Source organism: Carcharodon carcharias, chromosome 2 (assembly GCF_017639515.1).
Source record: "Carcharodon carcharias isolate sCarCar2 chromosome 2, sCarCar2.pri, whole genome shotgun sequence".
Lineage (NCBI taxonomy): Eukaryota > Metazoa > Chordata > Chondrichthyes > Lamniformes > Lamnidae > Carcharodon > Carcharodon carcharias.
The window spans coordinates 14053566-14080596 of record NC_054468.1 but is presented as its reverse complement, the minus strand read 5'-3'; the positions used below and the strand labels follow the sequence as shown (position 1 = coordinate 14080596).

The 27031-nt window shown below is 42.1% G+C and overlaps 1 pseudogene; it reads left to right on the top strand.

Moving 5' to 3' along the window:
* The first annotated feature begins 4714 nt into the window (after window positions 1-4714).
* On the top strand, window positions 4715-21588 carry LOC121275246 (annotated as a pseudogene).
* Window positions 21589-27031: the final 5443 nt, after the last annotated feature.

Genomic DNA, 27031 nt, shown 5'->3' with positions numbered 1-27031 from the left:
AAGGTACTGAGCAAATTATTGGAATTAAAGGGTGACAAGTCCCCAGGACCTGATGGCCTACATCCCAGAGTCTTAAAGGAAGTGGCAGCGGAGATAGTGGATGCATTGGCTATAATATTCCAAAATTCCTTGGATTCTGGAAAGGTTCCAGTGGATTGGAAAAATGCTGATATAACGCCCTTATTCAAAAAGGTGGGAAGGCAGAAAGTAGGAAACTATAGACCAGTTAGTTTACTGTCTGTCATTGGGAAATTGTTGGAATCCATTATTAAGGAAGCAGTAATGGGGCATTTGGAAAGTCAAAATGCAATCCATCAGAGTCAGCATGATTTTATGAAGAGTAAATCGTGTTTGACTAATTTTCCAGAGTTCTTTGAAGATGTGACAAGCAAAGTGGATAATGGGGATCCTGTAGATGTAGTATATCTGGACATCCAGAAGGCCTTTGATAAGGTGCCGCACAAAAGATTAATACACAAGATAAGATCACACAGAGTTAGGAGTAGTATAATAGCTTGGATAGAGGATTGGCTAACCAACAGAAAGCAGAGTGTTGGGATAAATGGGTCTTTTTCTGGATGGCAAGCTGTAACTAGTGGGGTGCCACAGGGTTTGGTCCTTGGGCCCTAATTATTTACAATCTATATTAATGACTTAAATTTAGGGATAGAAGGTACTGTAGCTAAATTTGCAGATGACACCAAAATAAGCGGGAAAGTAAGTTGCAATGAAGAAATAAGAAATTTACAAATGGATATGGACAGGTTAGGTAAATGGGCCAAAATTTGGCAGATGGAGTTTAACGTGGATAAGTGTGAGGTTACCCATTTTGGTCAGAAAAATAAAAAGGTGACTTATTATTTAAATGGAGAGAAACTTCAGAACTGATCTGGGGGCCCTCGTGCATGAATCACTGAAAGCTAGTATGCAGGTACAGCAGGAAATAAGGAAAGCAAATGGAATTTTGGCATTTCTTGCTAAAGGAATACAGTATAAAAATGGGGATGTGTTGTTGCAACTTTGCAAGGCATTGGTGAGACCGCACCTGGAGCACTGTGCACAGTTTTGGTCCCCTTACTTGAGGAAGGATGTAGTTGCATTGGAGGCGGTTCAGAGGAGGTTCACTAGATTGACTCCAGACATGTGGGGCTTGTCTTCTGAGGTGAGATTGAGCAGTTTAGGCCTATACCCGCTAGAGTTTAGAAGGATGAAAGGTGTACCCACACCACATGGACTGCAGCGGTTCAAGAAGGCAGCTCACCACCACCTTCTCAAGGGCAATTAGGGATGGGCAATAAATGCTGGCCCAGCCAGTGAAGCCCACATCCCATGAATGAATAAAAAATAATTTGAAACACGAACAGAAGATGTTGCAAATACTCAGCATGCCTAGCAGCATCTTGGAGAAAGAAGTGGAGTTGCTTCAGATCAACGATTTCTTATCAGAACTACTAGAAATTGTTTGGGAAGTACAATTTAGAAAGAAAGAAAGAGAAAAAAAGAATTTACATTTTGTACGAGGCTGTGCATCTTTATTTTTGAAAGGACGATTTTTCAACAGAAGTTTTGCAATTTGAACTGAGACAGAGCAAACTTCTTAAAATGCAAAGCCACGTTCGAAAGTAGAGGTGATAAACCAACAAGTCACCTTCAGGGGAGTGTGAAGAGAGAAATGTTTCTTATAAGCCAGAAACCCATCGAAGCTCATAACGGTGTAAGGAAAAGAAATCAAAAATGCTAAGTACTGGACATTGAAACAATAGTTGCCACAGACAGACCCAACCCAAACCTCTTGGAAATACACAACGGGTGAAGTATTTCAAGTCAATGCTACCAGCCACTAGGGAGAGATTGCAAGTGACATAGGTGGTGTCAAGAAAGCCTCCAGCAGAGGAAACAAGCTGATGGCTGCTCTCTCTCCCGCTCGCTCTTTTGGAATAAGCTTGTTGTCCAGTTCAAGAAGCCAACTCTACCAGAAATGTACCAGCAAGCCGAGATTTCGTAATAATTGGAATATCTTCTACATCTGATCGCATCCAAGAAACTAGATAAACAATGTCAGCCACAGTGTTTAAAATCTATGCCTCAAGGACAATCAAAGAACATTTAACTGTAAAATATTTTAGCTTTTTTTATTGGAATCTAACTCCCCTTATTTCTAATACCTGTGTGTGTGTGTGTGTGTGTGTGTGTGTGTGTGTGTTTGTGTGTGTGTGTGAGTGTGTGTGTGAGTGTGCATGAGGGTCGATTGCTTGACATCGGGTTTAGAGGTTAATAAATTTGCTCTTGCTTCGATTCAAGGAAATCTTGTTTGCTTGGCTCCTTATTACTCACAGGTTAAAAAATTAAATACATTCTGATTTGGAAAAGGCATTTCCTGGTAAAAATAAACTTAAACCTCCTTTTGTGACCAACTGCAGAGGTTGAATAGAGGAGAGCCAGTTCACCCTTTCTCATCTGGTTGTAATAATTTCTATAGCACGCTCCAGATCTTCAGAGTGCCCCAATATGCTTCATAGCCAAGACTTTTGAGTGTAGACCCTGTTGTGAACTAAGGAAACATGGCAGCCAATGTGCACACAGCAAGATCCCACAAAAGCAATGAAATAATGAGCAGGAAATATGTTTAGTGAGGTTGTTTGAAGGATATATTTTAACCAGGACACTGAAGTAATTTCCATACAGCAAAGAGAAGAAATGTCCTGATTATCAATTGTAGCAATATTGCAAATGTGTTTTATGAAAGTGTCATATGGTCAATGAGCTGAACCAGAAGGTGATTACAAGTTGGCTAAAAATACAGGGCAAAGGAAGTTTTTATGTACAGTAGTGCTATAGACAACAACCAGAGCATTTTTTAACACTGGTAGTGACTGAAGCCAGTACCTGTGTGGGGTTGTGCTCAGTTATCAGACTTAAATTACGCTTCCAGATCCATGTATACCTGTTTGACCAGGAACAACAGAACTCTGAGCATGTTGATTAAAATTTTAACTTTAATGGGGAACCACTTGTTCCTTTGGCCCTTCAATAGCAGTAAGCCAATCATCTTCATCAGAACATCAGCAGAAGAGTAGGTCCTTCAGCCCATTGAGCTTGTTCCAGCAGTCAAGTAGACTACACCTGCTCCATTTACCTCTACTGCATTTACCTACCTTGGTTCCATACCCCTTAATATCTTATCTAAAAACCATCAATCTCAGTTTTGAAATTTTCAATTAAAACCACCACCCCCCTGACCCCAATGCCCCCTCCCCAGATCAACAGCTTTTTAATGGATATGGTTCCAGATTTCCACTACCCTTTGTGCAAACAAATGCTTCCTGAAATCATCCCTGAACAGCCTGCCTCTAATTTTAAGGCTATGCCCCCTTTTCTGGACTTCTTCCCACCAAAGGAAACCATTTCTCTCTATTTAGCAAATCCTTTAATCTTCTTAAACATTTCCTTGGGCTCATCACTTGATCTTTTATATTTGAAGGAATATAAGCCTAATCTATGCAACCCGTCCTCACAATCTAACCATTATTGCCCCAGAACCATTCTGGTGAAATGTATCTGTATGGAGGAATATCTGTCAAATGCTGATTTATACTCAGCATCCCTTGTCCCTAACTTCCAAGAGATCGCTTTGCTAAAAATTGTGTTTTCAGTAGGTGAAATTGCAAAGCTGTATTAATTGCCCATCCCCAGTCGCCCTAAGAAGTTAGTGGTGTAGCTGTTTCTTCGAGTCACTGTGTGGTGATGGTCTTAGGTAAGGAATTCCCAGATTTTGAGCCAGCAACATATGAAGAGTCGATGGCAGAGCTCAGTCAGAATGCTCTGAAGAAGAGTCATATGGACTCGAAATGTAAACTTTGTTTCTCTCTCCACAGATGCGGCCAGGCCTGCTGAGTTTTTCCAGCATTTTTTTGTTTTTATTTCAGATTTCCAGCATCCGCAGTATTTTGCTTTCATTCAGTATGCTTTGTCATCTGGAGAGAACTTGAAGATGATGGAGTTGTTGCTGCTCTTGTCTTTCTTTGTTGTAAAGGTTGTGGGACTGAGAAGGGCTGTTGTGGCAAGCGACCCAAGGAGAAACAATGCTATTATTTTACAATTGGGGCAACACATTTGGAAACATATAGACCATAGGCTAAAAAGACAGCATTCTTACAGCCCGTAGATATGCCAAGCTGCAGGTGGATAGAAATCTGAAAAATTTGTCTCTTCTTGGCTAACTACTGCCCTGGTTAAGATCAGTTAATTCAGCACAGATCCAATCTAGGGTCTCTGCCTTCATGATTAACCTGTACATTGTGTAAACCAACTGAGCTTTCTGCAGGGAGGGCAGGGCTTTCTATCTCTTATTTTATAATATATTAAGACTCAGAAGTAAAGATAAGTTCCCATTGCCTTTACCCATGGAGATATAAATTATAACAATGTGCATTCTTCAGGTAATATGTATTCTCAGGTGGGATGAAGGCTTTAATGATTTGGGCAGTGCTGAGTTATTCAGATGGATTTGCTTGTAACGTTTAATCACCCATTTATTCACTTGACACTAACTAATCTGCTGAGAGTGTATAAATAGGGATGGAAAGGAACAGAGAGTCACAATTGCTGCAAAATAAATATGGGAATGTGTTTCCTGTTGTATTTGAGTTTGTTTCTTCTGGTGTCTACTACTGCTGGGACATTTGAGCCAATGTGCATACATCAATGGAAATTCAACCTTTCTGGAGTTTCTATGAAAAGGGATGTTGTTCTGACTGGCTTGTTTCCTATTCATTTTAGAAAAATTCAACCAAACCTGTCTTTCAGTACAGAACCATCACCACCAATCTGTCAAGGGTAAGTCGGAATATGAAGATGGCTTATATTATTTTTACATGGGAAAAAACCTCAAATGATTACAGTGAATGTTTTCATGCAGGGCTAAAATCATTAACGCTCTTTAAATTAACATAAACTGCAAAGTAATTCTTAATTTTTACAGTGTAGATAAACATTTAATAAAAATATGCATTAAGAGCAAGTGGTTAGAAAGTTTTTATTTTCTCACAGCTATTAGGATATGAAATTTTACTGCATGTAGTTGTTAAAGTTGGGCTAATCGCCAAATGTAGAAGAAAATATTAAGATGCAAGAGCATGGGAATGTGATGAGGATGGGTAGCTCTGGTGAGTAGGTAGAAAAACTACAGGCACCAACATGCAAAATTTCTATAACTTTGTGATAATATAATTAAAACACTTAGTAATATACCACTGTAATGAAATAACCAATAATGCATGAGAATGCATTAACTTGATAAATATAATCCCAAGAATCTCAGAGCACTTGGCATTATCATTACAATAATGTTGAATACCAGATAAAGGAAAATTTTCTCCATTCTTTAAGCATAGTCTCATGGTCCACGTGCATTTGTGAAAAATATCCAACTGATTGTCCAGTGGTATTTACTGGGCAAACTTAGCATGTGGTCAGCTCATTTAAATGTTTTTGCACTCCTAATATTGTTGTGAAACAGGTTGACCAGAAAGTGTTTTCATTTAAGTTTCTGAGGAAAAATGAATGTATCTAGAGCTTAACAAACTAACAGTTAAAGGACCATTTTTCCACCCCATTCCTCCGACCTTCTGCCCTACTTTACAACTGTGACTACACTGCGAAACTGTTACTTTTATAGCAGGCGGTTGGATGCGATTCCACCCACTTTGTACCTTTGCACAAGTTGGATTTCACAGCCCACCAACCGTTTTGCAGAATTTTAATGTTTCAGAGTAAAGTGTTCAGATCATGTAAGCAAAAGCAATTAAGTTTGGAAAGGCAAAGCCAGTTTATTGCCCACGCCCAAAGGAAAATTATTCCACTATGTTTTTGAATTAAGTATTGCATCTTTATCTTTCAGGCTTTATTATTATGCTGTAACTTAGATTTACTTTTGCCATGGTGAGCTTATTAACTAAAACATTCTCCTCCTTTATGACCTCTGCAATTGCATCTATGAACTGAAAGATCCGGCTGAGTGGAATATAATGCTCCTTAAACAACGCCGACAAGATCACTGCACTGCCTCAGGAGATGAATGAGCCCTCAGCCAGCGAGATTTTTTTTTATCTTGTTGTCTCTAAGCAGGCATTAACAAATTAGTGCCAATTAGTGCTGAATATTAAGCTATCTTAAGCTGTACATAGCTATCTACTGGGAAATGAATTTAGATAACAGCTTATATTTCACTTATTACTATAAAATAAAGTAGCGGAGGGCTTTACTTTATCAGCACGAGTTTGACATTTACTCATTCTTTACAAGCTAGTTATATTGCCAGGAGTTCAACGATGTGGGCCAATTTCATCTTTACTTTGATGCAAATATATCGTCTAATTTCCAGATGTCACAAGGCTCACATGAAGAGAAATAACAAAAGAAATTGTTGGAAACACTCAGCAGGTCAGTCTACGGAGAGTGTAACAGAGTTAACATTTCAGGGTGATGACCTTTCTTTGGACCTGGAGGCTGTAACAGATTAACAACTTTTAAGAAAGTTCAGAGCCAATGAAAATGGGCCAGGAAAAGGACAAATAGAGAAGGTCTGTATTAGGATGGAGGGCAGGGATGATTAAATGACAAAGAAAGTCATGATGATGCAAGGCCAAGTAAGATGGTAATGGAACAAGCATAGTGCTGGTTTGAAGTCCTTCCCGCCCACCCTGAACTGTCTGAAATTTTACAGGGGAACAGGGTGATTATGGGGTGTGGTGGGTGGGGGGGGAGATATCAGATAGCCAGCCAACCCTTGGGCCTAGTGAGGTCCTTAAATAGTCAATTAATGGCCACTTAAGGGCTTCACCCAACACCCTTCGCTATTTTAGCCACAGCAGAGGGAGGACACAACATGCGAGCAGTCCGGCAGCTTCAGCTGCGCAGGCTGTACTCAGATAAGGATCATAAGACCATATGACGTAGGAGCAGAAGTAGGCCATTCAGCCCATAGAGTTTGCTCCACCATTCAATGATCTGATAATCCTCAACTCCACTTTCCTGCCTTGTCCCAATAATCCTTGATTCCCTTACTGATTAAAAATCTGCCTAACGGCCCAACCTCTACAGCCCTCTGTGGTAGAGAATTCCACAGATTCATTACCCTCAGAGAGAAGAAATTTCCCCTTATCGCTGTCTTAAATGCACGAACCCTTACACTGAGATAAAACCCTCTGGTCCTAGACTCACCCACAAGGGGAAACAACCCTCTCAGCATCTACCCTGTCAAGCCCCCTAAGAATCTGACATGTTTCAATAAGGTCACCTCTCATTCTTCTAAACTGAGTACAGGCACAACCTACTCAACCTCTCTTCATAAGAAAACCCCTCCATACCCGGGATTAATTGGACTGCCTCCAATGCCAGTATATCTTTCCTTAGAAATGGGGACAAAAACTGTTCACAGTATTCTAGGTATGGTCTAACTAGTGCCTTGTATAGTTTTAGCAAGACTTTCCTCTTTTAATACTCCATTCCCTTTGATATAAAGGCCAACATCCCATTTGCCTTCCCTATTACCTGCTGAACTTGTATGCTAGCTTTTTGGGATTCATGCACAAGGACCTCCATATCTCTCTGTGCTGCAGCCTTCTGCAGTCTTTCTCCATTCAAATAATATTCAGCTCCTCTATTCTTCCTGCCAAAGTGCATAACCTCACATTTTCCAACGTTATATTCTATCTGCCAAGTTTTTGCCCATCCACTTAACCTGTCTGTTTTCCTCTGTAGAGTCTTTGTGCCATCCTCCCCACTTGCCCCCCACCCCCCCCAACTATTTTGTGTCATCTGCAAACTTGGTGATAGTACATTCACTTCTCTCATCCAAGACATTAATATATGTTGTAAATAAGTGATCCCTGATCCCTGCAGCACTCCACTATTTACAGGTTACCATCCTGAAAATACCCCCTGTATCCCAACTCTCTGTCTTCTATTAGTTAGCCAATCCTCTATCCATGCGAATATACCACCCCCAACATAATGGGCTCTTATCGTATTAAGTAGCCTTATGTGGGGTAGCTTATGGAATGTCTTTTGGAAATCCAAATATATTACATCTACTGGTTCGCCTTTATCTATCCTGCTTATTACCTCCTCAAAGGATTCTAATAAGTTTGTCAGGCACAATTTCCCCTTCATGAAGCCATGCTGACTCTGTTGGATTATATTATGTATTTCCAAATTATACTCTAACATTTTCACATTGACAGTTGTTAAGCTAACTGGCCTATAGTTACCTGTTTTTGTCCCCTACCCTTTTTGAATAAGGGTGTTACATTGGCAGTTTCCAATCTTCTGGGACTTTTCCAGAATCTAAGGATTCTTGGAAGATTACTACCAGTGCATCCACTATCTCAGTAGCTACTTCTTTTAATACCCTAGGATGCAACCCATCAGGTCCAGGGGATTTATTGGCCTTTATCCCCATTAGTTTCCCTAGTACTTTTTCTCTAGTGATGGCTATTGTATTTATTTTCTCACCCCAATTTTGCCCCTTGATTATTTAGTATTTTTGGAATGCTATCAGTGTCTTCTACCATGAAAGCTGATGCAAAGTATTTATTCAATTCCTCTGCCATTTCCTGGTTTCCCATTATTATTTCCCCAGCCTCATTCTCTAAAGGGCCTATGTTCACTTTGGCCTCTCTCTTCCTTTTTACATATTTAAAGAAGCTTTTACTGTCTGTTTTTATATCACTTGCTAGTTTACCCTCAAAGTTATTTTCTTGCTCTTTAATTTTTTTGGTCATCTTTTGTTGGTTTTTAAAACTTTCCCAATCCTCTGGTTTTTGCAATCTTTGCCACATTGTATATTTTTTCTTTCAATTTGATACTATCCTTAACTTCCTAGGCTAATCATGGTTGGCTTATCCCCTTCCTAGAATCCTTCTTTCTCACTGGGGTATAACTTTGTTGTGAGTCCTGAGCTATTTTCTTCAACGTCTGCCATTATTCATCAACCGTCTTTTCTGCTAAACTCCTTTCCCAGTCCACTCCAGCCAACTTTGCTCTCATTCCTTTGTAATTATCCTTATTTAAGTTTAGCACAGTTGTTTCCAACCCAGGTTTCTCACTCCCACACTGAATGCCAAGTTCAACCATGTCATGGTCACTGTTTCCAAGGGGATCTTTTACTCTGTGATCATTTATTAAACCTGTCTCCTTACACATCACCAGATCCAAAATAGCCAGATCCCTGGTTGGATCCACAACATATTGTTCTAGGAAACTGTTCCGAATACAGTCTATGAATTGTTGCTCTTGGCTACCTCTGCCAATTTGATTTTCCCAATCTACATGAAGATTAAAGACACCCAGGATTAATCTAGTGCCTTTTTTACGTGCCCTCATTACCTCCTGATTCATTCTCTGTCCTACAATATAGCTACTGTTAGGGGGCCTATAGACTACTCCCACGTGTCTTCTTCCCTTTGTTATTTCTTACCTCCACCCATATGGATATCACAACTTCCGATCCAAGACCATTTCTTGCTATCATACTTAATCCATCTTATACTAACAAAGCTACCCCACCACCCTTTCCTTCCTGCCTGTCTTTTCAAAAAGTCATGTACCCCTGAATATTTAGTTTCCAGCTTTGATCTCCTTGTAATCATGTCTCCATAATGGCTATAAGATCGTAGCCATTAACCTCTATTTGTGCCATTGATTCATTTATTTTGCTCCAAATCTCATGTGTTTTTAATTAAAGAGCCATTAATTTTCCCTTTTTACCATTTTTCCCCCTTTGGTCCTATCTGCTGCTTTTTTTATGTTTGTACACTCTGTCCCTTCCTGTCCCACTCCAGGTGTTATTATCTAAATAGCTGCCCTGCTATTGTAAGCCTACATTTCCCCTCTCCAGAACCCTCCCCCCTCTATTTAGTTTAAAGCCCTCTCTCCAGCCCTAGTTATTCGATTCACCAGGACGCTGGTCCCAGCACAGTTCAAGTGAAGCCCGTCTCACCAGAACAGCTCCCTTCTACCCCAGTACTGGTGCCAGTGCCCCATGAACTGAAACCCATTCCTCCCACGCCAATCTTTGAGCCACACGTTTAACTTCTTGACTTTATTTACCCCATGCCAGTTTGCCCATCGCTTAGGCAGTAATGTTAAGATTATTACCTTGGAAGTTCTGCTTTTTAATTTAGCTCCTAACTGTTCAAATTCTTTCAGCATGGACGGCAACAATTGAATCCCTCCCCTCCTACTCCAAATTCCTCTCTAGCCCTGAGGAGATGTCCTTAACCCTGGCACCGGGCAGGCAACACAGTCTTCAGGACTCATGCTCACGGCTGCAGAAAACAGTATCTATCCCCCTAACTATACCGTCCCCTACCGCTACTATGCTCCTATTTCCTCCCTGCACTTGAATAGCTCCCTGTACCACAGTGCCTGGGTCAGATCGCTAATCCTCCCTGCAATCCCCACTCTTGTCCACACGGCTTGCAAGAACCTTGTAACTGTTGGGCATTTGCAGTGGCCAAGTCTCCTCGAATGCAACCTCTTGGGTCCCCATACCTGCTTCACCTGCAGTCACACCCTCCTGTCCCTGATCACAGACCAAATGTGAATGACCTAATCTAAGGGGTGTGACCACCTCTTGCAGCGAAGTGTCCAGGTAACTTTCCCCCTCCCTGATGTGACGTAATGTCTGCAGCTCAGACTCCAGCTCCTCAAATCAAATCCAAAGTTCCTCAAGCTGCAAACATTTACTGCAGACGTGTTCGCTTGGATCGACTTGGAGTCCAGCAGCAACACATCACCCATCCCACCATCACTATCGTATTTTATTTAATTTATTAATTAATTACTCTAGTATCCCTGCTCTTTACACTTTATTGTAATTAATTTTTTTACATCAGTATCAATCTTGTGCTTAACAAGCTCGAGGATACCCTCCATCGTGTTATGTGGCACTACCACCGTACTAAATGGGATAGATTTCGAACAGATGTGGCAACTCAAGACTGAGCATCCATGAGGCACTGTGGACCATCAGCAGCAGCAGAATTGTACTCAAACACAACCTGTAACCTCATGGTCTGGCATATTCCCCACTCTACCATTACCATCAAGCCAGGGGATCAACCCTGGTTCAATGAAGAGTGCAGGAGGGCATGTCAGGAGCAGCACCAGGCATACCTAAAAATGAGGTGTAAACCTGCTGAAGCTATAAAACAAGACTACTTGCATGCCAAACAGCATAAGCAGCAAGTGATAGACAGAGCTAAGCAATCCCACAACCAACGGATCAGATCTAAGCTCTGCAGTCCTGCCACATCCAGTCATGAATGGTGGTGGACAATTAAACAATTCACTGGAGGAGGAGCCCAGTACATCAATGCAAAAGATAAGGCTGAAGCATTCTCAACAATGTTCAGCCAGAAGTGCTGAGTGGATGATCCATCTCGACCTCCTCCAGAGGTCCCCAGCAGCACAGATGCCAGTCTTCAGCTAATTCAATTCACTCTCCATGATATCAAGAAACGGCTGAAAGCATTGGATACTGCAAAGGCCATGGGCCCTGACAACATTCCGGCAATTGTACTGAAGACTTGTGCTCCAGAACTTGCCGCACCCCTAGCCAAGCTGTTCCAGTACAGCTACAACACTGGAATCTACCGACTATGTGGAAAATTGCCCAGGTATGCCCATTACTCAAAAAGCAGGACAGATCCAACCAAGCCAATTACCGTCCCATCAGTCTACTCTCCACCATCGGTAAAGTAATGGAAGGGGTCATCAACAGTGCTATCAAGCAGCACTTGTTTTGCAATAGCCTGCTCACTGAAGCCCAGTTTGGGTTCTGCCAGGGCCACTCAGCTCCTGATCTCGTTAGAGCCTTGGTTCAAACATGGACAAAAGAGCTGAACTCCTGAGGTGAGGTGAGAGTGACTGCCCTTGACATCAAGGCAGCATTTGACAGAGTGTGGCATCAAGGAGCCCTATCAAAACTGGAGTCAATAAGAGTCAGGGGGAAAGCTCTCCATTGGCTGGAGTCATACCTAGCACCAAGGAAGATAATTGTGGTTGTTGGATGTCAGTCATCTCAGCTCCAGGACATCACTGCAGGAGTCACTCAGGGTAGTGTCGCAGGCCCAACCACCTTCAGCTGCTTCATCAATGGCCTTCCTTCCATCAAAAGGTCAGAAGTGGGGATGTTCATTGATGATTGCACAATATTCAGCACCATTCGTGGCTCCTCAGATACTGAAGCAGTCCATGTCCAAATGCAGCAAGACCTGGACAATATTCAGGCTTGGACTGACAAATGGCAAATAACACTGATGCCATACAACTGCCAGGCAATGACCATCTCCAACAAGAGAGAATCTAACCATCATCTCATGGCATTCAATGGCATTACCATCTCTGAATCCCCCACTATCAACATCCGGCGAGTTACCATTGACCAGAAACTGAACTGGACTAGCCATATAAACACTGTGGCTACAAGAGCAGGTCAGAGCCCAGGGATCCAGTGGCAAGTAACTCACCTCCTGACTCCCCAAAGCCTGCCCACCATCTACAAGACTCAAGTCCGGAGTGTGATGGAATACTTACCACTTGCGTGGATGAGTGCAGCTCCCACAACACTCAAGAAGCTGGACCCTCTACAGGACAAAGTAGTCCACTTGATTGGCATCACATCCACAAAAATTCACTCGCTCCACCACCGACACACAGTAGCAACAGTGTGTACCATCTACAAGATGCACTGCAGGAATTCATCAAGGCTCCAAACCCATGACCACTACCATCTAGAAGGACAAGGGCAGCAGATAGATGGAAACACCACCTCCTGGAAGTTTCCCTCCTAGTCACTCACCATCCTGACTTGGAAATATACTGCCATTCCTTCCCTGTTGCTGGGTCAAAATCCTAGAAATCTCATCCTAACAGCACTGTGGATCTACCTACACCACATGGACTGCGGCAGTTCAAGAAGGCAGTTCACCACCACCTTCTCAGGGGCAACTAGAGATGGGCAATAAATGCTGGCCCAGCCAGCGAAGCCCATATCCCATGAATGAATTTTTTTAAATTGCTTCAGGGCAGACTTTGGGATAATGGGCGGGGTCTCTGAATCTTTTCGTCGGAGGGATGCAGATGATGATGTCCCATGAAATCCAGCCCATAATCTTCTGATTCCAAGGTTAGAGCCTTATTCACTAAGCTAAGCTAACACTATTAATATAACCAATTTTGATGGTTATAATATTAATCTTTTTAGTAGCCATTGATATTTTTCATTGTCTGGCAGGCTGCAGTTAAATCATTTATTTTCCAATCAAATTCATGATGGTGCATTATTTATATATGACTTTTTTTGGTATGTCACGTGATATGTAAAACCTCCTAAGCTCTGATTTTATAAAACAGCAACTAACCAGTTTTTTTCAGTTTCAATTCTAGGTCTTTTCGCTGGATGCAGACAATGATCTTTACATTACAGGAAATAAACAAAGACCCAGTGCTCCTGCCAAATATAACATTAGGTTATAATATTTATGATACCTGTACTACACCAGCTCATTCACTGAGGGCTGCATTAACATTGGCCAGTGGACCATATGACGATATCTCCAATTACGACTGTGAGGGAACTTCTTCCATCCCTGTGATTGTCGGCGACTCAGGGTCAACACAATCTTTGGTAGTAGCAAGAACAATGATGCCTTTCAATATTCCAATGGTGAGCCCATGATGATGCAAATGAACTTCAGACCACTGTTCATGAAAGAAAGGACAAAGGAACTTGATTTCATGACTTTAGGACACTCAAAGCACTTCACATCCAAGCAATTAATTTTAACGTGTAGTCATTGTTGATAAATTTGCAGGCAGTTTTGCTCCCAGCAACATCCCAAAAGCAGCATCAGTTATTGAATGAGAAGTTAGTTTGTTTTTGTTGGCCTTTGCAGAAGGAATGCTGTCCAGAATTTTGGGTGTGCTCTCTATTCTTCCTTAAATGTTGCATTTTTAAAATTTTTTCTTTCAAAGGATGTGGGCTTCGCTGGCTGGGCCAGGATTTATTGCTCATCCCTAATTGCCCTTGAGAAGATTGTGGTGAGCTGCTTTCTTGAACCGTTGCAGTCCATGTGGTGTAGGTACACCCACAGTGCTGTTAGGGAAGGGGTTCCAGGATTTTGACCCAGCGACAGTGAAGGAATGGTGTTATATTTCCAAGTCAGGATGGTGAATGACTTGGAAGGGAACTTCCAGGTGATGGTGTTCCCATCTACCTGCTGCCCTTGTCCTTCTAGATGGTACTGGTCATGATTTTGGAAGTTGCTGTCTAAGGAACCTTGGTGAGTTCCTGCAATGCAGTCTTGTCGACTGCTGCCACTGTTCGTTGGTGATGGAGGAAGTGAATATTTGTGGATGTGGTGCCAACTAAATGGGGTGCCTTGTCCTGGATGGTGTCAAGCTTCTTGAGTGTTGCTGGAGCTACACTCATCCAGGCAAGTGGAGAGTATTCCATCACACTAATGACTTGTGTCTTGTAGATGGTGGACAGGCTTTGGGGAGTCAGGATGTGAGTTACTCGGCAGTGGATCCCTGGCCTCTGACCTGCTCTTGTAGCCTCAGTATTTATATGGCTAGTCCAGTTCAGTCTCTGGTCAATGGTAAATGGCTGTATGTTGATAGTGGGGGATTTGGCGATGGTAATGCCATTGAATGCCAACGGGCAATAGTTAGATTCTCTCTTGTTGGAGATGGTCATTGCCTGGAACTTGTGTGGCACAAATGTTACTTGCCATTTGTCAGTCCAAGCCTGAATATTGTCCAGGTCTTGCTGCATTTGGACGTGGACTGCTTCAGTATCTGAGGAGCCACGAATGGTGCTGAATATTGTGCAATCCTCAATGAACATCCCCACTTCTGACCTTATGATGGAAGGGAGGCCATTGACGAAGCAGCTGAAGATGGCTGGGCCTGGGACACTACCCTGAGGAATTCCTTCAGTGATGTCCTGGAATTGAGATGATTGACTGCCAACAGCCAGAACCACAACAATCGCAGACAGTTTATCCCCTGACTCCCATTGATTCCAGTTTTGCTAGGGCTCTTTAATACCACATTTGGTCAAATGTTGTCTTGATGTCAAGAGCAGTCATTCTCACCTTACCTCGGGAGCTCAGCTTTTTTGTCCATGTTTGAACTAAGGCTGTAATGAGATCAGAAGCTGAGTGACCCTGGCGGAACCCAAACTAGGGGTCAGTGAGCAGGTTATTGAGAAGCAAGTGCCACTTGATAGCACTGTTGATGCCCCATTTCATCACTTTACTGATGATCGAGAGTAGACTGATGGGGCAGTAATTGGCCAGGTTGGATTTGTCCTGCTTTTTCAGTACAGGATGTACCTGGGCAATTTTCCACATTGCCGGGTGTCATCATCCACAACTTCTGCGGGTAGCCCTTGTCCCTGAGGAGTAATCCCTGCAGCTTCTGTGGAGCTTGGAAGACTCCAGGGATCTGTGACCGACTGAGGGTGTGAGCGTCATGCATACTCCTTGGAAACCATGCCTGTAGGATGTGTTCCTGGTGGTCGCACACCAGCTACACATTCAGTGAGTGAAATCCCTTGCGGTGACCTAGTCCACTGTGTGCAGTGACGGAGGCCTGAGCGCCACATGGGTGCAGTGGATTGCACCCTGCACCTGTGCGAATCCCAAGATCCGGGCGAATCTAATGGTCCTTGCATCCTGGCTGTCCCGGTCCTGGGCTAAATGCACAAAGTTGTGTGCCCTCAAGAAGATGGCATCCGTGACTTCATGGATGTGTTTGTGGGTGACGGCTTGTGAAATCCCACAGAGGTCACCTGTGGAGCCCTGAAAGGAGCCACTGGCATAGAAATTGAGTGCTGTGGTCATTTTCACAGCCACTGGCACTGGATGCCCTCCATGTCCCTTGGTGCCAAGTCCTGCAGTAAGTGGCAAATGTGACCGACCAGGTCCTGAGACATGCGCGGTTGCCAGCAACACTGGATCTCAGTCATCTGCAGGAATGGCAGGCGGTGTCTATAGATAGACCCTGGTTGTTGCTAGGCACTGACCAGCCATGGCTCGCTGTCGCTCTGGGCAGTGTGTGCGGGAGTCTCTGCTGCCCCTTCTTCATGAGGTTGCTGCTCCTGCAGTGTATATGACAGCTCATTCTCTTCACAATTCACATTCATGTGAAAATGGTAAGGGCCCCTTTGATAATCAGATTTGCGCCAACATCTTCAACTTCCAACCTTGGCAGGTAAAGTATTTTAGGAATTGCAAAACAATTTAAAATCTATATAGTTCAACTGTGTTATAGGTTCATGGATCATGTCAACATTGAGTTTCAAAAGAGACAGAGAGAAAGAGAAGATAAATTAAGGCAGGAAATCAGCAAGCAATAACTTTTTTTCCTTTATTCTTCCATGGGATGTGGGTGCCACTGCCAGGGCCAACATTTGTTGTCCATCCCTAATTACCTTTAAATTGAGTGACTTATGAGGCCAGTTCAGAGCCAACCACAATACTGTGGGTGTGGAGTCACATGTAGACCAGAGCAAATAAGTATGGCATATTTCCTTCCCTAAAGGGCATTAGTGAACTTGATGAGTTTTTACAACAATCAATAGTAGCTGCCATGGTCACCACTACTAAGACTAGCTTTCAATTCCAGGTTTCTTCATTTAAATTCCCCCAGCTGCCTTGGTGGGATTTGAACCCATGTACTCAGACCATTAGCCTGGGCCTCTGGATTAGTATTCAAGTGGCTTTACCACTGCTTCACCATCTTCCCCTAACCTTCAGGCAATTATACTGGGATCATAGATGCTGATGCCCTCAAATCCTGACCCAGCCAGAGATTTCAGGGTTATCAACAGGGCACCTCACTTGAATAGGGTTGCTAGGCATGTATTGCTTTGCATCGTGAGGCTGGAAAATCCAGAGCCTTGCCACCATCAAGGAGAGTGCCCTGTGTCTTCTCGCTCCAAGACTCAACCACCTTTCCTTTGACTCCCATGTAAAGGGAAGGGGGCACAATCCAAATTTGCTTGCTTTTTAATGACTGGTCAGATGGGTCTAATGGTCTTTACCTGTTACTAAAGCCAAATTAGTTTGTCATTTAGTTAACAGAAATGCCAAAATGTTTGTAGTCCCACACATCGAAGTCAATGTAAAAGAAAAATTGGACAGAATTTAACGCCCACAGAGATGAGTTCGGAATGGGGGGGAGGGGTGCCGGTGGTGGACATGCTGAAAGTCCCCCACCCCACCCTTGCTTCCAATTCCCCTCCCGACATTTGCTGGTGACCCCTCCTGCAACCCAATCCCTCCCACACTCACCTCTATCTTGGGATGTAGTATTGATCCTCAAGGTAGGCCTGAACGTTGTGCCAGCAGTTCTCACGATACCTGGTGGCACTGCTGGCACTCGGGAGCTGCCAGCCCCTGGTTTTCCAATAACTCTTGGAAGCAGGATTTCTGCCCTGTTTTGGAGTTTATTGCATGGTAAGACCTACAATGCCCAAGTAGTGCTTGATTGCCTGATAGTTGTGTCGGGCCTCTCAAAGAGAAGCTCTCCTACTGGTGGGTGGGAGCCCCATCACACACCTTAAATTCCACCCATTGTGTGAGGTGTCAGATGGGCTGTTGATTTGCTATCACCCATTTTGTGTAGCATCCCGAGAACCCCCCTCTGTCACTGCAAAGTTATATCAATAAAGATGAAATTTGAAATAATGAATCTACTATGCAAAGTAAAACTGATAATTTATGATTACTTTGTTGGGTAGTACTTTAATGATGTTGACAGATGTCATAACCTCTAAATTTTCACTAAGCTCTTACATTACTTGAAAGAAGTGAGATATGCCAATAAATCGGGAGAAGAGAACTATTTTGCTGAGAATGGTGACATTGTTGCAACATACGATGTTGTGAACTGGCAGAAGAATGAAGATGACTGTCAAATTTGTGCACGTGAGACGTTTTGATTCAGCTACAGATTCAGGCCAAGATCTTGTGCTAAATGAAAAGACTATCATCTGGACTGGTGGAAAGGCTGAGGTAAATCACTGCACATATTTGTCTATTTTGAAAGCTTGTTATCATCATTATCGATATACAGAGTAAATATATGATTTTCATCAGATCTGGGATCCGAAGTATGTTTTCCACCAGCAGCAGTCATTTTCATTCTACTGGCTCCACAAATTAAACTTGTAGAACCTTCAGGTACCTTGAATAAACTAACTCTAAAAACCTGTTGGACAATTTCTCGATGAGATGTAAGTGCAAGCAATTCGATCACCTCCAATGCTTATCATCATATGCGTTTAATATCTAGAATGAATCATTGCAAAAAATACGAATGACACTTACTGACTTTTGTAATCACCTTGTAGAAAATCTGCTGTGGTTCTTCTGTGTTGGTAATGTTGGCTGGTTATACCAACATAATCTGTGCAAGATCAGCCAAATTATTGCAAAATTTGAAAAATTTGAAAGCTAATGAGTTGCACCCAAAGCTATTTACGCTAGTGTTTTCCACATATTTTTATGCCGATTAATGATTCAATTCAAATGAAATAAGGCTCTGCCCACAAAACTGACCATGTTCCCAGGTTGAAATTACAAGTCTCCGTAAATTGTGTCGGTTTGGGAAGGTCTTTAAATTGTGTCCTGTTTCTTGGGTGCACAGGCGGCAGCAAGTATATTTTGAATGTTTATGCTTAACAAAAAAGAAGCAATTTGCCTAGAAACTGACTAATGTACGCCAACAAAACCACTTAATGGTTCAGCCTAGTTTTTGAGAGTCATTTTCAGTTATTTTAAATCAGGTTACTTGCAGGACTGGACAAATAATCAAAACTTACTTATTTTATGTGAAAGGTAAATAAATACCATTACATTCTATCGTGTTGCCCAGTTGCACTGGTTGATGGATGATTTTCCATTTCCGATTGTACAATTTTACCAGGAACTTGAAGTGTATCCCAATAGGGCAATTTTAAACACATTCTGGGGGTAATTTCACAACCGTGTCCAGAACAGAAATTCCACCCAGTAGTGGCTATAGTGGGAGCATTTCATCTGATCTCTACTCCCAGTGAAATCATAGTGCATTTTTTTATTTCGCCAGGCACAGCAAACATATCCTACAATGTCAGCAACAGACTGCAACCAGAGGAAATCTCCCCACACAATTGCTAGAATTTACTCGGCTCCTCGTTATGAAATTACACACACACCTTGTTCTTTCTCGTTAATATGTCAGGTCCCAGAGTCATTGTGCAGTAAAAGTTGCCCCCCTGGAACAAGGAAAGCAGTTCAAAATGGGGAACAGATCTGCTGCTTTGACTGTCTACCATGTGCTGATGGTGAAATTAGTAATGAAACAGGTACATATATTTATCTTATGATTTTATGTTACTATGGTTAGGCTTGAAAAGAATTCTTCGCTTCAGCTCATTGGATAAGAGGGGAGATGAGAGAATGCTTATTTTGCAATGAATTGTTATGACCTGGCATGCCCTAACTGCAAGGCTGGTAGAAGCAGATTCAATAGTAACTTTCATGATGGAATTAGATACATAGGGGAAAAGAAAAATCTGCAAGGTTTTGGGAAGCGAGCAAGGGAGCAGTTAACTGAATAATTTTTTCAAAGAGCCAACACAAGCCAAATGTCCTCCTTCTGCATACTACAATACTTCACTTCCAACTATGACACAATGGATAAATGCAGTGCAATGCTGCATGGCACTGACTCATACAGGCTAGAGAGGCCTAGAGGTTGACTTGTTGAGTTAGTTCATCACAGCCAGGACAGCAGCATGGATGCTACTGTTAGCTTCAGTACATTAAGACTAAGAAAGAGACAACTGGTAAGCACTCCTGGTCAAAATCACAACCCAGCCACCCACGTCAGAAGTTCTCACATAGGATGCCTTTTGAGTGCCAGCTTAGATTCAGTCGGTTATCTCACCTATAGTCATAGCCCATGCTCACACATTGTGAATAGTAACTTGGGAGATTCAAGTGAAGCTAACTGTTCAAATACCATCCTTCTATCCTTGTCACTATATCCTTCAATATTCTTATACTTCAATTACAAATCCAATTCTATTTTAAGTAATATAATGTAGTGTACAGAATAATATTATTTTACACCAGGTTTTGAATCAAGTCTGGGCTTGGATAATATCTTTTTCACTTGGTCAGAGTATGAGACATTTTCCTAGCGGACCTGTGTCTGCTGTCCAGCACACCCTTCCCTAAATTAGCTCAAACTGACAGCACAATAGCAATATCACTCAGAGATGTCACAAACACAGAAAAGGCAATGTGTTTCTTTGCAATACGATGGAGTACATAATAGGCATAGGATCAGGACAAAGGGAGCTTTATTGTGTACTGTACCTGACCTGGGACGACCTGATGCTGGAATTGAGTGCTCAAAAAGGAAACATATTGTATTTCCCAGCATTGATGTCACACACTTGTTAAAACTAATTAAAATAGACTCAAATTATTCCATTGGACTGAAATAAATCCAAGAAAGAAAAATAAGGAAAATGTTTAAACGTGTGTAAACTAATGTTGTCGTGGATTGCAAGCTGTTTCTAAATCTTTTTTATCAATTTTCTTAGATTCACTAAACTGTATCCCATGTGCGCTGGAAGACTGGCCCAATCCACGAAGGAATGAATGCCTCCCTAAAGAAATTGAGTTCCTCTCATTTAAAGAGGCAATGGGAATCATACTGATGACTATGTCCTTGCTTGGAACGGCCAACACAGTGTCTGTTGCAGGGGTCCTCTGGTATTACAGGAAGACTCCGATCGTTCGAGCCAACAATTCCGAACTCAGTTTCCTTCTTCTGTTCTCATTGATGTTGTGTTTCCTGTGCTCGCTGACCTTTATTGGCCAACCATCAGTGTGGTCCTGCATGCTGAGGCACACACTGTTTGGGGTCAGTCTTGTTCTCTGCATCTCGTGTGTGCTGGCCAAAACCCTGGTTGTACTGATGGCGTTTAAAGCCACATTTCCTAACAATAACATGATGAAATGGTTTGGGACTCTGCAGCAAATCTTCAGCGTCCTTCTCTGCACGCTTGTCCAAGTTGTAATCTGTGTTGTCTGTCTTCTTGTGTCCTCACCATTTCCAGTAAAGCAGATCAAATATTACAAAGAGAAGATTATTTTTGAGTGTGATTTGGGCTCAGTGAAAGCATTCTGCTGTGTGTTGGGTTATATCGGCTTTCTGTCCTGCATGAGCTTTGTTCTTGCATTCTTAGCTCGAAAGCTGCCAGGTAATTTCAATGAGGCCAAGTTCTTCACCTTTAGCATGCTGATTTTCTGTGCAGTTTGGTTGACCTTTATCCCAGCCTATGTCAGTTCTCCTGGAAAATACACTGTGGCTGTTGAGATCTTTGCCATTTTGGCATCGAGCTTTGGTCTGCTTATCTGCATATTTGCTCCAAGATGTTATATAATCCTATTAAAACCAGAAATAAACACTAAGAAATATCTTATGGATAAAACATGTCCCAAAAAGTCAACCTAAATTCACATTTCTCCTTATATAAGTTACATGTTTCCTACAATGTTATGCACTGTGCAGGTGGGTGGGGGATGTATACTGTATAGCAAAATTGCAAATTTGTTTCCAAAGAATAGAAGATTCTTGCATGTACTCCACAGAGCAACCTTTACCTTTGGAATGATACTATACAACCGCCAATGCTGAATTTTGAGGGCCTTTATTGTAGCACATGTTCTGGTTAATTTAAGATGAGCATCCTTCCTGGGACAGCAAGGCAAATGGGTCAGCATTTATCTGTTTGACTTGTGTAACAACATTCTATTCTCATTGGTGAAATCATCCTCTATTTGGTTTTCCTACTGAAATCATAAATCATAACTTGCAAATCTTCCCTGCATTGGCAGCTATTGAGTCACTTTGGCACATTAGTACAGGGAAATTAAGTGAGGAGCACAGGCTCTTAAGAGACTCTACCCAATTTTTCCTTCCCAATTCAGATAATAGCCAAAATAATCTCTCGGATTCTTTTAAAGCATTCCACTCCACCCGATTTTCCAGTCGTCTCTGCATTCAGGCAATCCACCATCTCCAACTACAAGAACAGGACAATCAGCACCATTCTGCAAGAATCTGACTGATTTTCTAAACCCAGCAATCAGATAAATTCTTACATCAATGTTAGCAGGTTGTTAAACCCTAACATGCAATCTTATGCCCTCAAATCCAGCACAACATCGGCAGAACATGCAACATACAAAATTGATGGGTGGTAAAAAACCAGTTGGTCCATCAAACCAATCTCAAAATATATTGTCATACATTCACCCCTTTGCCTAACTCTATATTATGAAATTCCCGCTCATATCTTTTGATGTATCATTCCTGCACCTTGTCATACATTTGCTCGCCAATCTGTTGAAGTATATTTGCTTCACGTCCAATTGTTTTTTCTATTATTTTCATAATTAATTTGCCTTTTCATAATGAGGAAAGAGCCAAATACCTAAGCATGTATTTATAGTCACCCCTGGACTCTGTTTAGTCTGTGAAGGATCAATTAACTCATCTGACATCTGTATTTGTTGAATTAATACTTTATTGTTTTTTTGTTGTACGTTAAAATAAAAAAAACTGGCAGCAACAATTTTCCTTGGTGAACTGGACCCTCTTTTTGTCATTAAGTTGAGCATCAGAGTGAGACAACATTTGCTAAAGCTCTTTGGAGGTGAATCAACTATTTGCAGAGTGTTCCCAGAGGCATATCAATATTTGGAAGGGGTCACTGGGGCTTGCAGACGCCGCTGGAAAGTGTGTTAACAGTTATAGAGCCACTCCAAGTGTGTGCAAATGCTTTCAGGCTTCACTGAGAGTATGACAAGGGCATCAAAGTATGGCAATGTTTTTGGTAAGTTCTTCACACAGAATAGTTTGAATGATTACAAAACTGATAAATATTGCAGAATTATTTTTGTCTGATTTGATATAATATTATACAAAAAAACTATGATATTTCATATTGTACATCACTATTTTGAAGCCATGTTGCCTCGATAGAATGATCTGAATAAATTTAAAGAGTTTAAGGATCTTTTACATATAGGTTATCAACTGGCAAAAGACTCCCCGGAATTATATTTCTCAATTGTCTTTTCTGAATGTTTCCCTCCTTTCCATATCTCATTTAAGGATATTTATTCTGGACTGATGTTCCATTAATACAGGACATAAAGACATAAGAAATAGGAGACGGAGGGGCCATTTAACCCCTCGAGCTTGCTCCATCATTCAATGAGGTCATGGCTGATCTGATTGTGGCTTTAGTTCTACTTTCTTTCCTGTCCCCCATAACCCTTGACTTCCTTGTAAAAACTGGTCTAAATCAGCCTTCAATACGTTCAGTGTGCTGAATCCCCATGCTATCTGGGGTAGAAAATTCCAAAGGTTAAATACCCTCTGAGAGATTCAGTCTTAAATAGGAGGTGCCTTATTTTGAAACCATGCCCCCCTAGTTCCAGATGCCCCCATGATGGATAACATTCTCTCAGCATCTGCCCTGTCAAGCCCCCTCGAAATCATCTCACATTCTTCTAAACTCCAATGAGTATAGTCATAAGACAACAACTGAGCATACTCTGGCACCAAACATAAGTGTTCTTTCCTTCATGTGTAAATCTGAACAGTGATCGCATGCAAGCTCTTGTGCGCAAGAGAGAAGGGTAGCTATTAAGAGAGTAAGTGAATGGGCAAAGCTGTAGCAAATGAATTTCAAATTAACCAAATGTGAGGTCGTCCACTTTGAACCTAAATAGGATAAACCTTCTAAATGGTGAAGAGGTAGCAGATGTGGATGCCCGAAGAGATTTAGGGGCCATTAAAATGTCAAGAACAAGTAAAGAAAATAATCAAAAAGCCTAATGAAATAGAGGAATAGAATATTTGAGGTTAGATACCATGCTACAGCTACACAAAGCCTGGTTAGAACACATTTGAAAGCAAGGTGTTCGGTCCTGGACACCATGGGCAGAATATTACATTCCCCCCACCGGCGGGTTTATAAGGGGGATGAGCATAAAATTTGTCCAATGGCCTTCCTGCCTCACCCAACCTCTCTGCCATTTTACTCTGGGACGGCAAGGCCTGCCCATCTACCCTTGCCCCAATTGAGGCTCTTAAGTGGTCAATTATTTCCAATTATTTCCACCCAGTCTCAATTTTCACACTGGCGGGAGGAGTTCCTGAGTATAGGGGAAACCTGAAAATAAATCAGATTCAGGCTTCAGATGGAAGGGGTAGAGGGGGAATGCCTCCATCAACAGCTGCTTTTAACCTTGGTGCTGTCCCTTAAGGTCCCATAGCAGCAGAGGTTCCCTCCCCCCAGGCTCCAGCCTCTCCGCCGACATCCCAATTCCCCATTATCCACCTCCCCTAGACCTCCTCTGGCATCCCCGCCCTTAGACCCCCCCAAAACTTACCTCCTCCTGGAATCCCAGGACTTAGGCTCTGGGGACTGCTTGCAGTCTCAGTCCTAACCACTGCAGCTTCTAGTGCTGCATGAACTAAGAGCTGCCGGACAATCAGATTGGCCGGCACCTCCCTAAGGCAGGACTTCTTCCTGAGTGAGGGCCAGAAGTCTCGTCTCCAGCCAATTAACACTCGGAGCAATAAATCGCTGCAGGGTAGACAGTGTTGGTGGAGATGTGTTCCCCAATGACTCTTTGGATGGCAGAAAGGAAAGCCCCGCCATCCTAAAAATCCTGACCCATACCTAGGAAGGGTGTATTGGCCTTGGATGGAGTGCATTGTAGTTTATTAGAGTGAGACCTGGAATCTAAGGCTAAAGTTGTGAGCCGAGATTACACAAACGAGTGTTTTATTCCTTGGAATTTACAAGGGGTAACTTGATTGAAATTTTCAAGTTATCAAAGGGGGCTAATACACCAGATAGAGAGAAACTAATTTTGCTGGTTTGGGAGCCCAGGACCAGCGAACACGGCCCAAAAATTATGACCAGGCCTTTCAGGAGTGAAGTTAGGAAACACTTCCACACTCTAAGTGTGGAAGAAGTTTGGAACTGTTTCCTGCAATCAGCAACAAATTCCAGATAATTTGTTAATTTTAAAACGGAGGTGGATAGACTTTTGTTAGCCAAGCTATTAGGGGAAATGGGGAAAAGGCAAGTTTGTGGAGTTAAATCACAGATCAGCAATGATCTCATTGAATGGTGGAGCAGGGTCACTGGCTAAATGGCCTCCTCTGTTCCTATGTTCCTCTATTCCCAGATATTGGAGCAGAGGGAAAAGAGATCATCAGACTAGAAAGATGTTTGAAACAAAAAGAGGAAATGCTGGAAAAGCTCAACAGGTCTAGTAGCATCTGTGGAGAGAGAAACAGAGTTAATGTTTTAAATCCATATGAAAGGTCATACAGACTTGAAAGGTTAACTCGGTTATTCCTCTCCACAGATGCTACTAGACCTGCTGAGTTTTTCCAGCATTTACTGTTTTTGTTCCAGATTTCCAGCATCTGCAGTATTTTGCTTCTATCTTAGGAAGATGCTTGTATGGAAGTAAAACACTCACTTGGATGGGAAAAGCCAGTTTCTATGCGATAGATTGCTCATAAATTTGGAGTCATGAGGGAGCAGAGCGTTATACCTTTGTCAGGTCCCCTGCTCCATAATGACCATACACACACTCTCTCTAGCTGGAGTCACAGAGTAATGATCTAGTTTAGGAGATTTGATTAATTTTTCCATCTTCCTAAACCAACAACACTAAGGTCAACCATAGAGTCCCCACTACGGGTGACATTGTAAATAGTTCCTGCTTCTCAGATACTGTCCTCTCTTTCCAAAGTTCCATCATCGCCTCCTTCCCAAAACAAGCTTCAGCCTGTTCTGTCCTTACAAATTATCACTCGTTTTCCAATCTCCACTTCCACTCCAGAGTCCTTCAATTGTTCTGGCCTCATAAATTTTTGCACATCTTTCCATTAACCTCCTGCTTGAATCTCTCCAATCAGCTTTCCACACTTATTACAGTAACAAAATAGCCCTAACCAAAGTCAGCAATGACATCCGCCTGACTGGTACATTGCCCTGCTTCATCTTCCTTTGGCCCTTTACAGCCTTTTAATCAGTCGATCACATAATCCTTTCCCAACCAGAGGAAATAGATTAGATAGAAAGAAAGTATCAAACCCAAACTCTTCTCCATTGTTCAGCTCTGTCCTTGCTCAGATCCACTCTTAGCTTTCTCATTATGGCTGGAGCAACACCAGCAATGACTTCTATTTTTTCTCCAAGCCATTAACTCCTGCGTTGCTCCAAAAATCGACCCGTGGTCATCATTTATATGTTGTCCATTGAGGACGTCATTCAATGACATGGGCCAGGATTTTCCCACCCATGGAGTCAGCTTTCAAGGGCACGCTGCCGGAGAAATTCCCTAAAAATTGCATCAAACGTGTCCTCCAAAATAGAGCCAGCAGTTAAATTGAATGCTGAGTAAGGAAAGCGGTAATGACGGTTATACCATGAAGGGTTACATAAACAAATAATTGTTGCTTGGTAGTGCAGAACTTGAATATTGCTGAAAAGAGAGACATGTTGCCATGTTTCATTTTGCACTCATCAAGGCTGTCAGAAAGATACAATAATTTTCATAATGTTATTGAACTTTATTGTAGAGTAATAGTGGGGTCTGTGTCTATGTGTGTATATCTGTGCAGGGGACTTAATTGAATTAAAGGCAACTGTTCTAAAGGCTTTGATGTACCAGAAGATAAGTTAGGTTTGAAATGTTAACTAGTTAAACATGGGGAAAGTTTTAGAATGTGAGATGTAAAGGGAACATTTGCATTTTTAAATAAACCAGACTAGCTTGAATTCAAAAGAGGGAGCGAAATGTATCACCTAGCCTGGGGAAATTAATAAACAGTGTGTTTACTTTTCCCCAAAGATTAC